We start from the raw sequence: 11,363 nt of genomic DNA on the forward strand, positions 1-11,363 counted from the left end.
TCTTGTCCAGCGGTATCTGCCAGTATCCGTCCTTCAAATCCAGGCTGCTGATAAAACGTGCCTCCCGCAGCTGGTCCAAAATGTAATCAATGCGTGGCATAGGGTAGGCATCCTTGATAGATCTTGCGTTGATCTGTCTAAAATCAACACACAGCCTCCATTGGCCGGTTTTCTTCTTGACCATCACGAACATGGGCGAACTGTAGGGGCTCCGGGAGGGCTCAATGCATCCTAGCTCGAGAAGTTCGTCCACTTTTTTGTCGATTTCGGCCTGCATCTTTGGGTTTTTTGGGTAGTATCTCTGCTTGATTGGGTGTGCGTCTCTCATCGTAATCGAGTGCACAGCCACATTTGAAGTCCCCTCCATGTTCGCGAACTCGGCCAATTCCTAAGCCAGAAATGCTTCTACTTCGTCGTCCCGCCGCACTTCTTTGTTCCCTCCCTCCATTGGTGTCTCTTCCAGCCTCTTCTCGTCTGTCTGAGCTCTCTCCACCACTGCTACGGACAGTTTCTCCTCTTCCTTCCCGCTACGTCGGCACCTCGCAGGGATCATCACCCTGTGCCCCGCACAGGTCACCTCTGCTCCGACCGCGGCAAGGAAATCCCATCCGAGAACCAGTGAGTCGATCACGCCCGGCCGAACGAGCAGCGCCATCAGCACCACCTTGTCTCCGAAAGCCATCTCCACTTCCAGCTGTGTTTTGACCTCCTGGCTGTGGCCATCCGCTAGTCGTACTCGTTTCCGCGTCTCCTCCTCGCGGCCAACTCCCCGCAGTTTCTCCGCCAGTTCGCAACTGATGAAGCTTCTTGTGGCCCCCGTGTCTACCGTGGCCTTCCACTCGCTCCTGCGATCACCACCCTGGCTGTGAGCTGCACCTCCTCCTCTGCAAGTCCGCCGACTAGGTTTTGGGGGCCTCCTCTTGCGACCCCGGCACGGCCCTCCGAGGCGTGGGTCGCGGTGCGTTTCCCGCTCGCTTACAGCATCGCCAAGTCAGTACGCCTACCTTGCCGCACCTCCAGCAATATGTTAGTGGGCGTCCGGTGCACGCTTGGGCCCAATGGCTGTCGCTCCCACAGCGCCGACACGCCTGCTCCGGATTCTTGACGAATCCCCCTTGCACGTTGGCATTTGCCAGATCGGCGCCTATCGATGGGGCCGGCCTGTCAGGGGCCGGCTCGTCCTTGCATCGGCGGCACACCTCCGCCACGGGCGTCCGATTGAACGGATTATTAGCCCTCGCCCGGCTCGGCGGCTCCTCTCGCCGGAACTCCATCCGATCCCTCTCCAGTGCCTCAAACTCGTCCGCCAATGTCATTAGAAGCTCCAGATCCTTGCATTTGTGGGGACAGATACACATCCTCAGATCTGGCATGCTATTGTCCCTGATCATCTCCAACTGCTCGTCGGGCGTGCACTTTAGTGGTCGCATGAGCGTCTGCATTTCTACCATATGCATTTTGAATGGTTCTCCCCACTTTTGCATCCGGATCCTCACCTCGTGCAGGAATTTTTCAAAATATCCTCTCGGTAGGAAGTAGTAGGAATGCTCTCCACGACGGCCACTGCTTGTTGTTCGCTACGAACCACATCAACGCCCGGTCCCTCAGCATCTCTGGCATAGCTCTCGGAATCAAATCCAGGTCTAAACCGTACATGTCTGCTGACCATTCGACCTGCTCTAGGAACTCCAGTGGCTTTGTCGTTCCATCAAAACGGAAAGACCATTCCCTCACCTGCTTGGCTACATGGGCGTAATTTAGGCGGGGCTGCCTTATCGCATTTTCCTCTCCCCTCTGGTGTGTGCTGCGCGACTCCCTTTGGTCTGCGTAGGCGGGCCTCTCCGCCCTCTCAGCTCGTTTTCGGCTGGGGATCGGCTCGCCACCGGTATGGCTAGGCTGGCGATGAGTTCCTCTGCGGATTCGGACGGCAACTTCCATATTGCTGCTTGTCCCATTCCTCCGGGCAACGCCAGTCGCTTATACTGATCTTGCTTTTCCTCATTCTGGGACGTTGGTATGGTCCTGCCCGCGCGCATTTCCCATTCCTCAAGCAGATCGGCGTACTCGGGCTCTGCCCCCGTGCCTGTCCACCCAATCCTTAAACGTTTCCGTATCTCGGCAAGAGTGCCTTCCAATTGGAGCCCTAAATCCAGGCCACACTGGATCAACTCCTCATTCCTCATCGTGTGGATCCATTGCCGTTTTCCCATTGTTTCCCAGCTCTTTGTTTCCCCTTCCTCAAGTTACTTTTAATTTGTCGACAGGCCCCACGTTGGCCGCCAGTTGTAACGAACCCTTCTGTCCGCCTTTGGTGCGCAGGCGTACTCAGCGGCTGGCAGGTTCGGTGCAAAAATATTTGTTTGTTGCCTGTACGACAAATAAAAAGACTTGGGTTGCTAGAAACTAATCACTTTATTTACACTTTATGCCTATAATTATGCTACAGGTTCAAGGCTTATGTCTAACGACGATGTTGCCGCACCGTTGCCGGTCGCTCCAGAGTCCCAAAGCGGGGCACCGTCGGCTCTGATTATTGGGCCACGGATCTCTTAGCGCAAAGCCCGAGTCCGTCCCACCCCAAATCCGCGCACGACGTGTTCGCTCTCACTAGATTCACGGACGCCTGGTCGGTCACACTCGCCTCCTCAGGGTCCACCAGCGTGGCACCGTCGGCTCTAAGAACTGAAGCTTGCGGTCCTTGGCTCTGGGCCCGGATCCGTCACTCTCAGTTCGCGCACGACGCGTTCGCTTCCAATGGATCGCACCTGTCGTGCGAGCGGCCTGTCTTTTATCCACTATGATTGCCTCTTGGCTTACGTTGCCTTCCTCTTCTTCCTTCTGTGTCTTGTGCGCACTCGTATTCTCTCCTCTAGACTGTCTTGAGCCGCTGCCGCGGACCTCCTTTTATGACATCGCCGCGGCCTGACCACCGCCACTGCCGCCTAGCAACAACGGGACCTTTTCCCATGCGACGTCATTGACTTTCCCTGCTTCGTAACGGGACTATGCCGGTGGCGTGATCTCATGGCCATATATGAACATGCGCTGGACCTCTGCCGGCCCTTATAACGGGATCGAGCTGGTGGCGTGATCTCATGGCCATATATGGGCATGCGCTGGACCTCTGCCGGCCCTTATAACGGGATCGAGCTGGTGGCGTAATCTCATGGCCATATATGGACATGCGCTGGACCTCTGCCGGCCCGATCCCATCGTCCCGCTGCTCTCCCCTCGCGCTGACCTGGCCGCCGCCCGGAGAGAGAGAGAGAGACTTCTGCCCTTCAACGTTATCCGTCGTCGCCGGATAACTTACCACTGTTAACCTTCTACGTCCCATGTGTGTGAGGATCACTTTCCTCACATTTCGCATCTATAAAACATATAAGAAGATACCCCAACACCTGAATAAACAACGCATGATTCGTCCATACCGAAATCAACAGGAAGTCCCATGCAACCCAAAACTCTGCAATGCAATATAACGTCGCTGACCAATACGTTATCAGCTCGTTCCCACACTCCACACTATGACTAATTCAGAATCAGTCCCACACTCCAATAGAAGGGAGAACTCTTGTAAACAAGTGAGTTTTCAAGATGAAAGCTGACACCAATCACCAGCTGCAGCTGCCTGTTTCATCCAAGCCGACGCATCTCCCAAGCTTCCCACACAGAGGCCAACGCATCGCTTATCAGCCGCTCTCTCCAAAGAAATGCCTCTCGCAACAGAAGCTTCGTCTCTTCCAGCCGAAGCCATCATCACTCAATTCCGAAGACGAAATATCAGCCGAAGCCGAAAGCTTAAGAAGATAAGCTATAAGCTTCACAACAGAGGTCAAGAGATCAATATCTCGAGAACAAGAAGACAGTTCCGTTTGAGACTTTCTAAAATTGAGTTGGGGAATTCATCATCCTATGTTCTACTATAAGTTCGGTTAAATAAAAATATCTTTTTTAAAAACCTACTTTTGAACTCGGGAAATCATTTTATATATATGTGGGGGTTTATGTTTATTGTTTATAAGTAAAGGTTAATAAGTGATTAAGTATGGTATAACGGTACAAGAACTAGATTTCTGCGTCGTTCGTCGTCTGGTCTCGCACACAACCTTTTACGTCGGAGGTTGGATAGAAACTCCCCTCTCAGCGTTCTCTCGCCGATCGGTTGTCCGCTCTCGCTCTCATCTCTCTCTCCTTCGTTTCTCTTTGCGTTTGCTCTCGTGTTTGGAATTCGCAGTGACGCGAATTCGCCCTTGCCCTTGCAATTGGCAAAACCTAGCCCACATCCGGCCGTCCTGACTATGCACTCGCCTCGAATGCATCGTCGCTATCGTCGTCATTGCTCGTGGACCATGGCTTCAGGTACTCCGCACACGAAGAGGAGTACTTTGGACCATCGGAATCGCCAACTTTTTGACGTCGTGAGCATTGTTATGCTTCACCTTAATGATCTGGTAAGGACCCAAAACTTTGGCTTAAGTTTGAGTCCGCTTCCAAACTGAGTCCTCTTTATGGCAACTAGGTCGCCAACGTTGTAATGTCTGGGTGGTTTACGTCGCAAGTTATACGTCTTGTATGCATGTTGCTATAGTTGTCTCCCTCACTCGTGCGTATCTCGCAAACACTGCGTAACACGTCGTTCTCTTGATCTTCGTTTTCGTCTTCATCGTTTGCGTCTTCATCGTTCTCTTCATCATTGTCGTCGTCTTCGTCGTTTTCGTCGTCGTTGTTGTTGCTTGTCAACAGCTTGCCTTTCATCAGATTGCGAAATATGTGTAGCATCATATTTTCTGCATTGTGATTTATGCTCAATATCACACATACTGAAACAAGATCAGGGTCCGTCAGCTCCGCTTGTATGTATGTATGTGCCCTTCGCTAAAAATCTGGCGTCGTTTTCGTCGTATTCGAATCCACTAAATTCGCGCAACCGGCCTCGGTTACCTCTGTCTCCTTCTCTCTCATACACAAATTTGTGTAATGCACAAATGCTGGATTTCGTTGCTCCTCGTAGGCTGTCGGAAACGATAGCAAAGGTTAAGGATAATGAGAACCACTTATTAACCCTGCTTAAAAATCAGACATCATTGATTGACTCTACAATTAATGTAATAAAAGGGATGAAATCTCAAACTCCAAAAGACTAAGTCGAGTTGAGGACTTTATCACCGAATCAAAGGGAAGAGCTGATCACTTCATCGCTTTTCAATGGTATATAACATTGTCAACTCAATTGACTCTATTATCTGCAAATCTACAACGAATGCAAACGGAAATTATCAACGTCTTGACAGACATCCGACACAACACGATAAGCCCTGTGTTAATTTCACCACGACAACTAAAGGAACAACTTGAGCAGATACGAGATCACTTAAAAGCCAGGACAAGTGCTCCCAGTAACTCCCGAAAATATGCTAATGGTGTATCAGATGATGAAAGCTGAAGGCACGATTATAGATGATCATGCAATCATCAGAGTTACGTTTCCATTAGTTTCAGCATACGAACTGGAAATCTACAAGCTGACACCTATTCCATCACCAACTGAAAATGGGATAAGTATGTTCGAAGTCAAGACACCATACATCGCAATCAACAGTCACCGAGACGAATTCGTTGAACTGTCAGAGAGTGATCTAAACAATTGCCATCCAAGAGCAAACAACGATTTTGTATGCTATAATAAACAAACAATGTTCTCAGTTGAAACAAGTTGTGAATTACAAATGTTCCATAACAAAACGGATCCATCATGCAACTTAATCAAAACAAAAAAATCATTTATATGGTTGAGTATGCATGGTAAAAATCAATGGATATTTTCAACAAAATCATCATTGAAATTATCAGCAGTATGTGCAGATGGAATATCGGATATCAAACTACAAAATTCAGGATTATTGATCGCAAAACCTGGATGCATCATTCGAAATTCCTTGATGACCGTAACAAGTCAAAGCACAATGGAGACGACATGGCATTCGTCATACGCTCGGTTCGGAGAAAATGACATCAACAAAACATCAACTGAACGTCCGACAGATACAGTTTCAACAAACGAAGAAAATTTAAATTACAAGGAGCTGTATCAAATGAAAACAAGGCTGTTACCACCGGATAGTTTCATGTTACCCCACAACCTTGAAAAATATCAGTCATCACCATATTGCCATATACATTGCAATGATCTTCATAATGATTATTGTAATAGTTCATTTGGTCAAGAAATTGCACAAAGCCAAGAAAACCTCGCAGCGAATGCAACAGCATAGCACATCAGCGAATGGAGACAAATTCGTAGCTACAAGAATAGCTACAATTCATGAACTAACGATACAAAGGCATTGGAGGCATGTTTCGTCCATTTGATCACGTCGGGGTCACCAAATGGACGAAACATGTCTCCAATGCCTTTGTATCGTTAGTTCATGAATTGTAGCTATTCTTGTAGCTACGAATTTGTCTCGAATGGATGTTGTACAATTAATCCATGACAAAACAATCCTTGAATCAGACCACAAAAAGGTTGTGGCGTTCTCCATGGATAAATCTTCTTTTACCTTAGCTGTCAGTTGTGCACCCAATACAGCCTTTTAGTTCCAGACGAGGTAATGTTAAAGCATTTATAGGAGCTAAATGTGATTTGGCACATAACAATTGAATTGTTACTCGTTTATCCTTGTGCAGTGCTCGGATATATACGGCAGCTCCGAAGGCTTTCTCCGATGCGTCAACAAACGTGTGTATTTCTGATGCTTTTGGAAATTTTCCTTGGTATATGTGACGTGGTACTTTTATGGTGTTTAATACTTTTAACTCCTCCCTGTACCTTTTCCATTCCACCTGGAGATGAACTGGAAGCGCCTCTTTGTAGTCAAATCCTTCCTTTGTGAGATGTTGCATGAAGATCTTTGCCTTCATTACCACCGGTGAGAAGAGTCCAAGTGGATCGAAAATCCTAAAGATCTCTGATACGACATCTCTTCTAGATATTACATCCTTGGTGGCAATTTCTGTTCTTCCACAAAACTGGTCAGATTTAGGCATCCAAGTGATTCCTAGGGTTTTATGCTTTACTCTTCATAAGCAGTATCATCCAATTGTACGCTTGAAGTGATGTCTTCCGTTGGAAATGCAGATAGATTCTGGATCAATTACCTCTATGAAAAATGAGTCTGAAATAGAACCCATGATCCGAGAACAAAGGGTGCTGCTTGAAAGTCTACAGCGCATCATGAACAGAATGACAGCTGAGACGCGAAAGGATTTCAAACCAATAATAATAAAATATTGGGATGAGATTAGAGCGATTCATGTCAGAATATATTCAAAATGCAATGATCCTGTGAAAATGGGATATAACATTAACAGTTATATTGCAGCTGAAGATGCAGTATTAACAATACAAACAATGACTGAATCAGACCCTGTTCAGCCATCACTCCATGCTCATATGCATAATGCATTACCCCTGCCAAAGGTTGCAATCCCCAAATTTGATGGAGACTACCTAAAAGTGGCAACAATTTCATGACATTTTTAAGAAAATGATTCATGAAGCATCTGTACCCGTCATTCAAAAGATGTGGTATTTAAAAACCAATGTTACGGGAGAGGCAGAAAATTTAATACGCCACCTTTTGTTAACAGAAGGAAATTACATGACAGCATGGAATATGTTACAAGAGCGCTTTAGCAACAAGAGAGTGCTCAGTAACACATTGATCCAAAAATTATTGGATCAACCAAGCATATCAAGTGATGCCAAATCAATTAAGGCATTACACGATAACGTAAAAGAAGCTTTAGCAGCGCTAAAAAACATCGACATAGAAACGGATAAATGGGATCCGTTGCTTCTATGTTTTCTGACGAAGAAATTAGATCGTCAAACTCATACGTTGTATGAGCAATCTATACAGAATACGAAGGAATTACAGCCTTTGAGCGAATTCATGAAATTCCTCGAGCAAAGGTTTCTTACGTTGGAAGCCATTGGATGGGAAAAACCAAGGAAACCTATCACATGTGCCTCAGCAGGAGCTGAAAATCAGTATGTCTGCCATTTTTGTGAAAACCAAATCACGCGATCTACAAATGCACACAGTTTTTAAAGAAAACGTCTGCAGATAGATTAAATTGGGTTCAAAAGAACCAACTGTGCGTTAAATGCTTCAAACGCGATCACACAGCAAAAAATTGCCAAAGAAGAGATTGTTTTAAATGCAACAAAGGGCACAACACTCTTCTTCATTTGGAAACTAAGTCCGAAGCCAAAATTGCAGCATCAGCAAATTGTGTACAAAATAATTATGTACTATTGGCTACCGCTCGAGTTCATATACAAGGCAACAATGGACAAATTGCTGAGTTCAGAGCATTGCTTGACTCAGGCTCACAAGTCAATGTAATCTCGGAAAGAGCATTGAAAATATTAGATCTGAAAGTGGAAAAATCAGATTTACAAATAAAATGGAATTGGCGGACGAACACAAACTTCAAAAGCAAGAGTCAATGTTATGCTCAAATCAAGACATAACAAATTCAGTTCAAGACTAGAATCAATTGTACTGCCACACATAGTCTCAGATCAGCCAGCACAGTCAATTAATACGACACGTTGGAAGCTTCCGGAAAACATAACGTTAGCTGATCCCAATTTCGACAAAGTTGGAAAAATAGACATTCTGTTGGGAGCAGAACACTACTTTGATATCATGCAAGACAAGCAGGTATCGATTGGAAGAGGATTGCCTAAACTACAAACAACCAAATTAGGATGGATTGTGGCTGGAAAGCTAAAAGACGCTTCAAAAAATCCGAGCACATGTGCAGTATTGACGGAAGAAGAAAAAGTCGATCAACAGATCGCAAAATTTTTGGGAACTGGACTCATTTCCAAATAACATAACATATTTTTCTCCACTGGAAAAACGATGTGAGCAGCATTTCTTACAAAATGTTCAGATGGCATCAGACAATAAACTCATCGTCCAATTGCCTTTTTTGGAAGACCCTTCATCCCTGGGGCAGAGTCGTGATCTAGCGACACGACGATTTTTGCCTAGAAAAGCGGCTCGCTCGAGATCCGGAAACCAAGGCAAGCTACGTCTCATTTATTAAAGAATATGAGGCTCTTGGTCATATGAAGGAAATGCAGACAAAAGAAATAGCAAGATCACGCTATTTCATCCCACACCATTGTGTCATAAAACCTGACAGCTCTACAACGAAATTGAGAGTGGTTTTGATGCGTCTGCAGTTACCTCGTCCGGAAAATCGCTCAACGACCTGATGCATAAAGGTCCAACTGTGCAAAACTCAATATTTTCAATATTGCTTCGGTTCAGGATGCACAGATATGTGTTTACTGCAGACATCGAAAAAATGTATCGTCAGATCTGGATCAATCCCGAGGACCAGTACTATCAGACAATAGTATGGCGCAATGATCCATCAGAAGATCTACAATACTATAGACTAAAAACAGTGACTTATGGAACAAAAGCGGCTCCATATTTAGCCACAAAAGTCTCCAATATCTCGCCCAAAGAGACAGAAAGGAATACCCGTTTGGAGCTGCTGCGTTGGAAAATGATTTTTATGTGGATGATTGCTTAACAGGAGCAGATTCCATACCAGAGGCCCTCCAGAGACAACAAGAGCTTAACAAACTACTGCATAATTCAGGGTTCAACTTAAGAAAATGGTGCACGAACAACGATCACGTACTTCAAGGAATTCCAACGGAAGACATCACTTCAAGCGTACAATTGGATGATACTGCTTATGAAGAGTAAAGCATAAAAACCCTAGGAATCACTTGGATGCCTAAATCTGACCAGTTTTGTGGAAGAACAGAAATTGCCACCAAGGATGTAATATCTAGAAGAGATGTCGTATCAGAGATCTTTAGGATTTTCGATCCACTTGGACTCTTCTCACCGGTGGTAATGAAGGAAAAGATCTTCATGCAACATCTCACAAAGGAAGGATTTGACTACAAAGAGGCGCTTCCATTTCATCTCCAGGTGGAATGGAAAAGGTACAGGGAGGAGTTAAAAGTATTAAACACCATAAAAGTACCACGTCACATATACCAAGGAAAATTTCCGATAGCATCAGAAATACACACGTTTGTTGACGCATCGGAGAAAGCCTTTGAGCTGCCGTATATATCCGAGCACTGCACAAGGATAAACGAGTAACAATTCAATTGTTATGTGCCAAATCACATTTAGCTCCTATAAATGCTTTAACATTACCTCGTCTGGAACTAAAGGCGGATGTATTGGGTGCACAACTGACAGCTAAGGTAAAAGAAGATTTATTCATGGAGAACGCCACAACCTTTTTGTGGTCTGATTCAAGGATTGTTTTGTCATGGATTAATTGTACAACATCCATTCGAGACAAATTTGTAGCTACAAGAATAGCTACAATTCATGAACTAACGATACAAAGGCATTGGAGGCATGTTTCGTCCATAGGCTTTTCGGAATTAACTCGTTTAAACACGTCATTTTGCTGAGATAAAAAAAATCGTCTATTTAGTTTACTCTGCTTTTTTTTTAAACTTGTTAATATCCGCGTCGTTTTCAGAAATAACGTTTCTTGCACCGCCGTCGTCGTCGTACAGTCACTTATAGTTTTTTACTTATTCTTCACACGATGTTCCTTCACACACGTACGAGCCTCAAAAAATGTGGGGCCTTCTTAAATCTTACTTCAATCCACGGACGAGCCACCAAAAATGTGGGGGTTTATGTTTATTGTTTATAAGTAAAGGTTAATAAGTGATTAAGTATGGTATAACGGTACAAGAATTAGATTTCTGCGTCGTTCGTCGTCTGGTCTCGCACACAACCTTTTACGTCGGAGGTTGGATAGAAACTCCCCTCTCAGCGTTCTCTCGCCGATCGGTTGTCCGCTCTCGCTCTCATCTCGCTCTCCTTCGTTTCTCTTTGCGTTTGCTCTCGTGTTTGATTATCGCAGTGACGCGAATTCGCCCTTGCTCGTTTTGGTGTTTTGTCTAGGGATCGCAATTGGCAAAACCCAGCCCACATATATATATATAAAATATGTAAATATTTAATATATAATATATAAATAATATTTATATAATTTATTTTTAATTTGCTTAATTAATATACTTTTTTTCTTAATATATTTACATATTGTATGTATGTATGTAATATACATACATATATACATACATATGTACATACCATATTTATTTATAAATTATTGTGTGCATGTATAATTTACTTATACGTTTAGACATTTTGTTTTATAATTTTATAAATTTATTAAGATATTGATTTTAAAATGCCTCGAAGGAATAGGCAATCTGCTTCTCA

Source organism: Drosophila subobscura, chromosome A, assembly GCF_008121235.1.
Source record: "Drosophila subobscura isolate 14011-0131.10 chromosome A, UCBerk_Dsub_1.0, whole genome shotgun sequence".
In the NCBI taxonomy this organism is placed as follows: domain Eukaryota; kingdom Metazoa; phylum Arthropoda; class Insecta; order Diptera; family Drosophilidae; genus Drosophila; species Drosophila subobscura.